This window comes from Cebus imitator, unplaced genomic scaffold, assembly GCF_001604975.1.
Source record: "Cebus imitator isolate Cc_AM_T3 unplaced genomic scaffold, Cebus_imitator-1.0 Scaffold316, whole genome shotgun sequence".
Taxonomy (NCBI): Eukaryota; Metazoa; Chordata; class Mammalia; order Primates; family Cebidae; genus Cebus; species Cebus imitator.
Genome location: NW_016107631.1, coordinates 341,555 through 348,262, shown reverse-complemented (window position 1 = coordinate 348,262; position 6,708 = coordinate 341,555). Strand labels below are relative to the sequence as shown.

Genomic DNA, 6,708 nt, shown 5'->3' with positions numbered 1-6,708 from the left:
AGATGGGGTTTCACCATGATGGCCAGGCTGGTCTTGAACTCCTGACCTCAGGTGATCCACCTACCTCAGCCTCCCAAAGTGCTAGGATTACAGGCATGAGCCACTGCGCCCGGCTGGTTTCAGGGGGTTCTAAGCTCTTCTCCCAGGAAAAAGGGATGGATAGGCAGAAGGCCTGGGATTGCGGGGTAGAAGTTGGTTCTGTGCTCACCTTGGCTTCACTTTCTTTTTACCTTCCTTCCTGCAGTTTGCTATTGGCTCCCTGATGGATGATTACTTAGGTGAGTGCCTGATTATGCGTGCCACAGCTATTGCCTGGAGAAGGGGTGTGTACGTGTGGGGAGTAATAAAGGATTTAATGCCCAAATCAGAGAGACAGAAGAAACTTTTATACTGTCTGCTTGGAAGATCCAGAACATGTGCCTTGGGATGAAAAGCTGTGGTTGCCCCCAAACTCTGGGTCTAACCGATTGCTTTTTCTGGTTTCACAGGGCTTGTAAGCTGAGCCTGGTGGCCTCCTACCCTTGGTCCTGATCTAGGAAGTGTGATTGTCACACTTACTGTGTTGTCCAGAGGTCCAGTCTGGCCGCTGTTGTGAAGGCAAGGAAGGCAGCTCATCCCCGGAAGGTTCTTCTTTTGGCTTAGCTACTGCTTTCTGATTTTTCAGTATGTGTTCTATGTAAAAAAGCCCTTGGTTCTCATGGAAGTGTTATCTTTTTTTTTTTTTTTTTTTTTTTTTTTTTAATTTTTCTTTTTTTTTTTTTTTTTTTTTTTTTTTTTTTTTTTTTTTTTTTTTTTCTCTTAAGCAGGAACAATAACTCTTTAAAAAGGCTGTGTAGTTGACTGCTTACTAGCCCCTCTTTTCCTTAGACTGATGCCTCTGCTAGCCTCAGCCACCCAGGGGATCTGACTAACCCGTTTGTCAAGGTTTAATGTTGACCTCATTAAAGTCAAGGCTCTGATGTTGGGTCTTTGGCTTCCAGCAAATGACACCATCATTAGTGGCATTCTGAGTCCTGATCTAATTCCAGAGTGTTTCCCCTTCTCCTGCCCTTAAATATAACCAAGAGTATAATGGGAAAGAAGGGAGAGGAGACAGCAGACAGGGAGAGATGAACAAGAGGCTAGTAATGACACAGATTGTGGGATCTCAACACAGCCCTTCCTAAGATGGGTATCTAAACAGCAGTGTATCACTATTCTAAACTGAACTGAAAATGTAAAAGGACTCAGAATCTAGTTAAGGTAACACAAAAATATATGAAATGCCTAAAGGATTAAACAAACATGCCACTTTTCCCTGACACTATACCTCTGCAACACTATTTGTCTACCTTGGAATGCCCTTTCCCAGTTTCCTATCTACCCATCTATGAACTCTCAATTCAATTATGTTTTTTTTCTTTAGCTTTCTTTGACTTCCTTGGGATACAGAGCTTTGTGGCAGAAAACAAGAAAGCATGGTATTTGCATTAGTAACAGAGCTGGTTTAAGTCTTAGCTGGACTCAGGAGGTTGAGGCAGGGGAATCGCTTAAACCCGGCATGGGGAGGTTGTAGTGAGCTGAGGTCCCTCCACTGTACTCCAGCCTGGGTGACAGAGTGGGACTCCATCTTAAAAAAAAAAAAAAAAAAACGCCGGGCGCGGTGGCTCAAGCCTGTATTACTGGGAGGCCGAGGCGGGTGGATCACGAGGTCAAGAGATCGAGACCATCCTGGTCAACATGGTGAAACCCCGTCTCTACTAAAAATACAAAACATTAGCTGGGCATGGTGGCGCATGCCTGTAATCCCAGCTACTCAGGAGGCTGAGGCAGGAGAATTGCCTGAACCCAGGAGGCGGAGGTTGCGGTGAGCCGAGATCGCGCCATTGCACTCCAGCCTGGGTAGCATGAGTGAAACTCCGTCTCAAAAAAAAAAAAAAAAAAAAAAAAATTCTTAGCTGGATGACCTGTTTCCCATTATAAAATGGGCAGAAAACCCTCCTTGGAGGTTGCTGTATCAGAGATCATATGTTCAGGTGGCTGGCATAGAGCATCATCCATGATGGGCCCTCAACTGTTAATTATAATAATTATTATATAATGCATATAGTAATGCATCCCAAAGCCGATACGGTGGTGTGTATCTGTAGTTTCAGCTACTTAGGAGGTTGAGGTGGGAGGATCTCTGGAGTCCAGGAGTTCTTTCCAAGTTCTCGAATAGAACCACCCATTTATAAATGGTGTAGGGGAATAACACCAAGCCTGGAAGGAAGAGACTGATGGACAGAGAAGCAGCTCATGGATCCTGAGCATGTGGGTGCTGGTGAGGATGTAGGGTGTGGCATCGAAAAGGCTGGCACTAATTAAAAAAAGAAAACATTGGCACTGTGTGGGGGAAGGGAGCAAGTGGGAACGGCCTGGAGATGGTTTCCAGAACTCTTCTGAGCTTTTAAGGTTAGTACTAAGTGAGTCGGAAAGTTAATAGCCTCTTAAAGAGGTCACAGGCTAATAGAGTACCATGTGCTTGCAACATGCTGAATCCTTTACACACATTTCTGAATCTCCACAACAGTTCCATAGAGTAGATTTTGTTATCCTGCTTTGTAGTTGATGAGACAGGTCAGACAGGTCAACTAATATGCCTAAGGTCACACAGCTAGTGAGCTGTGATTCTTTAAAAAGAGTCTGGGCCTGGGGCAGTGGCTCATACCTGTAATCCCAGCACTTTGAGAGGCCGAGGTGGGCAGATCACTTGAGGTCAGGAGTTTGAGACCAGCCTGGCCAACATGGCAAAAACCAGTCTCTACTAAATATACAAAAATTAGCCAGGTGTGGTGGTGCGTGCCTGTAATCCCAGCTACTCAAGAGGCTGAGGCACAAGAATTGCTTGAACCGGGGAGGTGGAGGTTGCAGTGAGCCAAGATTGCTCCACTGCATTCCAGTCTGGGCGACAGAGACTGTCTCAAAAAGAAAAAAAAAAAGACCGGGCAATGTGGTTCATGCCTGTAATCCCAGCACTTTGGTAGGCTGCTGGTAGATCACAAGGTCAGAAATTGAAGATCAGCCTGGGCAAATAGTGAAACTTTGTCTCTACTAAAAATATAAAACTTACAAAACAGCCGGGCGTGGTGTTGGGCACTTATGATCCCAGCTACCCGGGAGGCTAAGGCAGGAGAATCGGTTGAAACGGGGCATGGTGGTTCACGCCTGTAATTCCAGCACTTTGGGAGGTAGAGGCAGGTAGATCACCTGAGGTTGGGAGTTTGAGACCAGCTTGACCAACATGGAGAAATCCCTGTCTGTACTAAAAATACAAAATTAGCTGGGCATGGTGGCACATGCCTGTAATCCTAGCTACTCAGGAGGCTGAGGTAGGAGAACTGCTTGAACCCAGGAGGCAGAGGTGAGCCAAGATCACGCCATTGTGCTCCAGCCTGGGCAACAAGGGTAAAACTCTGCCTCAAAAAAACCCCGAAAAAACAAAAAAACAGGAGGCAGAGGTTGCAGTGAGCTGAGATTACGCCACTGCACTCCAATCTCGGCGACAGAGCAAGACTCCATCTCAAAAAGTAAATGAAGGCCGGGCTTGGTGGCTCACTCCTGTAATCCTAGCACTTTGGGAAGCCAAGGTGGGTGGATCACTTGAGGTCAGGAGTTCAGGACCAGCCTGGCCATCATAGTGAAAACCTATCTTTAAATAAATTAAAAAAAGGAAAAAACAGTAAATAAAAATAAAAATTAAAAACAGTCTGACTCCAAAGCCATCATAGTTCTTACCAGGCACTGGGTGTGTGGAGCGAGCTACCTTTCTCTCGTCTGTGGCCATGGGGGTTACTGCCTTCCCTGGTCCCTGCCTCAACTCAGATTGGGAGCAAATGAGCGCCAGACGGGTTGAATACAGGTTCACTATCTCTAATAGGTCCCTGGCAGTCCCAGCCTCCCTACCGTCTTCTAGTGTCTCCAAGGTTGCTGATGGCTGTCCAGATTAGTAAACCTAAGCAAGAAGTTCTGGCAGCCCAGGTCTGGCTGAGCTGACTTCAGACTCAGTCAGACCTTAAAGGAGAACTCCCTCTCTTTCCCTTAATGCACAGGTGGACAGACACTTGAAACCACTTGTAATGTGGTTCTGAATATGACTGGAAGAGACTCAGCAGGGTCACAGTCTCTTCAGGTGGGGTTGTCATGGCAACCACGGTGGCATCCATCTGGCTTTGCCAGCTCGGGTCCCAGAGGATTTTCTTTTCCAGCGACAGCACCATCTAGCCCTGAGAGTGGGGAAGAGAATGTGTATATTCATGCTCCCTTAGTTCACCCTGTGTGAACTACCCCATCTTGGGTGAACCTAACAGAATTCACTGCATGCCTGGTGACATAAGAGAGAAAGTTAGTTTAACCTCCAACTCGGCCAGGGACTCTCACAAACATTAATCTACTACAACCCTGTGAAGTGGGCATTATCCCATATTAGGTAATTTGCCCAAAGGCAGTGTCAGAATTATTTATTTATTTATTTTTATACTTTCCTTTTCCTTTTTTTTCACCATGTTGGCCAGAAGGCAGTATCAGAATTTTAACCCAGTTCTGTCTGATTCCAATATCATCCTTTACTCGCTAAGCCCGCTGCTTACCAATTGAGAACGGCCCAAGTCGCTGCTATCGCAGTGGGAGTTGGAGAAAGAGAGCTGTCAGTGTGGGCGTGCAACGGTCATGCAAGGGGAGGTAGGCCAGGGCTTATATTTGGTTCACAGGCGTGGGAAGAATGCGAAGTAGGTGCAGAAAGAGCAGAACCCTGGAGTCCGGAGCTTGCACGGGATGTTTGGCGCGGTCAGAAGTCCCCTCTGCCTGCAGAGATCACCTACCGAGAGCTCCTTCTGTCCCTCCAGGATGGGGAAGTGGCAGGTGATATTGGGGAGGTAGGCTGGGCAGGAAAACACAGCCGGACACCAAAATCTAAAGCTTTACTGCAGCTGCGAAAATGCAAGTGCTCAGAAACTCGGGAGCAAACAAGACCAAAAAAATGGGGACGCTGTCCTTGAGACTGTTTATTTCCTCGTTATTATTGTGGCGAATAAAAAAATAAAGTTAAAAAACAGGATATACTTATTAAACGCGTGTCAGAACGTTATACACACCTACTCCCAAACCTAGCAAGAGAGGTTGCTTTAAGAAGCGCGACTCTTCAGCATCACGTGACCGCCTGTCTTTACAGCCTGTTCACACTGACCAATCAGGTGCCGAGAAGCCTCCTGGAGGGCGGAAACTTTCCAAGGCACCCGCGGAGATAGGTTATACTCGTCGAGGGCGGGGCTGGGGCGCCGAGAGAGGGAATTAGTGTGAGCTGGGTGAGTGGGCGCCGCCGCTGCCGCCGTCGTCTCGGTAGCCGCCTTTGCCACGCCGGGGCCCTCAGGTGAGTAGGCCTTGCCCGGGCCCAAGTACTCCCCATTCCCGCGGCGAACCGCTCACTCACTGGACTTGGAGTCCGCTCCGCGGAGGCCCGCCCCCTTTGCTGACCACGTGACCCAAGTTCAGTGACTCCTGACCTCCTCTACCCCCCGGGATCTGGTTGGGGGGCGAGGCCGGGCGGGAGGTTGAGCGTTGCGGAGGCCCTTCCCGCGGAGGTCAGTTCCCACGCCTCCTAGCCAGCATGACTAGTGGCTGAGGATGCGGAGGAGAGGAGGCTGAGGAGCGGGAGACCTTGGGCACCAGCCACACTTCATGGGGGCTTAATACGGGTACAAAATAGGAAAACTCCCTCGGCGCCTTCCGCGTGGGTGGACTAAATGTTCCCATTTTACAGATAGGAAAATTGCAGCTTAACAATGATCTGTTGGTGGGCCTAGGGTCAACGAGGGTAGGTCTCCAACTGCATGTCTTTGGGCTGGGATCCAGGCCTTGTTCTCCGTACAGCTGGCCCCTAGGAACAAGAGATTGAGTCCCTGCGCCCCTTCCCTACTTAGTGCTCACTACAGGATCTTGGAGCAGTCATGCAATATTTAACACCTTTGAGGTTTGATTTCCCTTCCTGTGAAATAGACGAAATACATAATAGTATTTATTATTGAGGATATAATGAAGTAATGCATATAAAGCACTTAGCTCAGTGTCTCAGGCATAGTACAGTGCTTACAAGAATAGGTCTTCGGCCGGGGCGGTGGCTCACGCCTGTAATCCCAACACTTTGGAAGGCCGAGGCGGGCGGATCACAAGGTCAGGAGTTAGACAGCCTGGCCAGCATGGTGAGACTCCATCTCTACTAAACAAATACGAAAAATTAGCTGGGCATGTTGATGCACGCCTGTAGTCCCAGCTACTCGGGAGACTGAGGCAGGAGAATTGCTTGAACCTGGCAGGCGGAGTTTGCAGTGAGCCGAGATCGCACCACTGCACTCCAGCCTGGGTGACAGAGTGAGACTCCTTCTGAAAAAAAGAATAGCTCTTTGTGGCAGGGCGCAATGGCTCATAGCCTGTAATCCTTGAACTTTGGGAGACCAAGGCAGGCAGATTGGCTGAGCTCAGGAGTTCGAGACCAACCTGGGCAACACCGTGAAACCCTGTCTGTACCAAAATAAAAAAAATTAGCGGGGAGTGGTGGCCTATTCCTGTTGTCCCAGCTACTCTGAAGGCTGAGGCAGGAGAATTGCTTGAACCAGGGTGGTGGAGGTTGCAGTGAGCCCAGATCACACTACTGCACTCCATCCTGGGTGACAAAGCAAGACTCCATCTCCAAAA

General features: G+C 48.5%; 1 protein-coding gene and 1 long non-coding RNA gene across 3 annotated transcripts in view; both read left to right on the top strand.

Annotated features, from left to right (window-relative positions):
* The first annotated feature begins 189 nt into the window (after positions 1–189).
* LOC108286204 lies at positions 190–703 on the top strand. Its single transcript, XR_001817856.2, has 2 exons — positions 190–278; positions 489–703. It is a non-coding gene; the product is annotated as an uncharacterized LOC108286204 (long non-coding RNA).
* A 4,377-nt stretch (positions 704–5,080) lies between these two features.
* TAF6L (TATA-box binding protein associated factor 6 like) overlaps positions 5,081–6,708 on the top strand; it is a 23,484-nt gene continuing 21,856 nt past the window's right edge. The window contains exon 1 of one of the 2 annotated variants that reach the window (XM_017503812.2): positions 5,081–5,386. The gene's annotated coding sequence lies outside the window, so the exon portion shown is untranslated. The remainder of the gene's footprint in view (positions 5,387–6,708) is intronic. The other variant, XM_017503811.2, reaches the window with a different exon arrangement.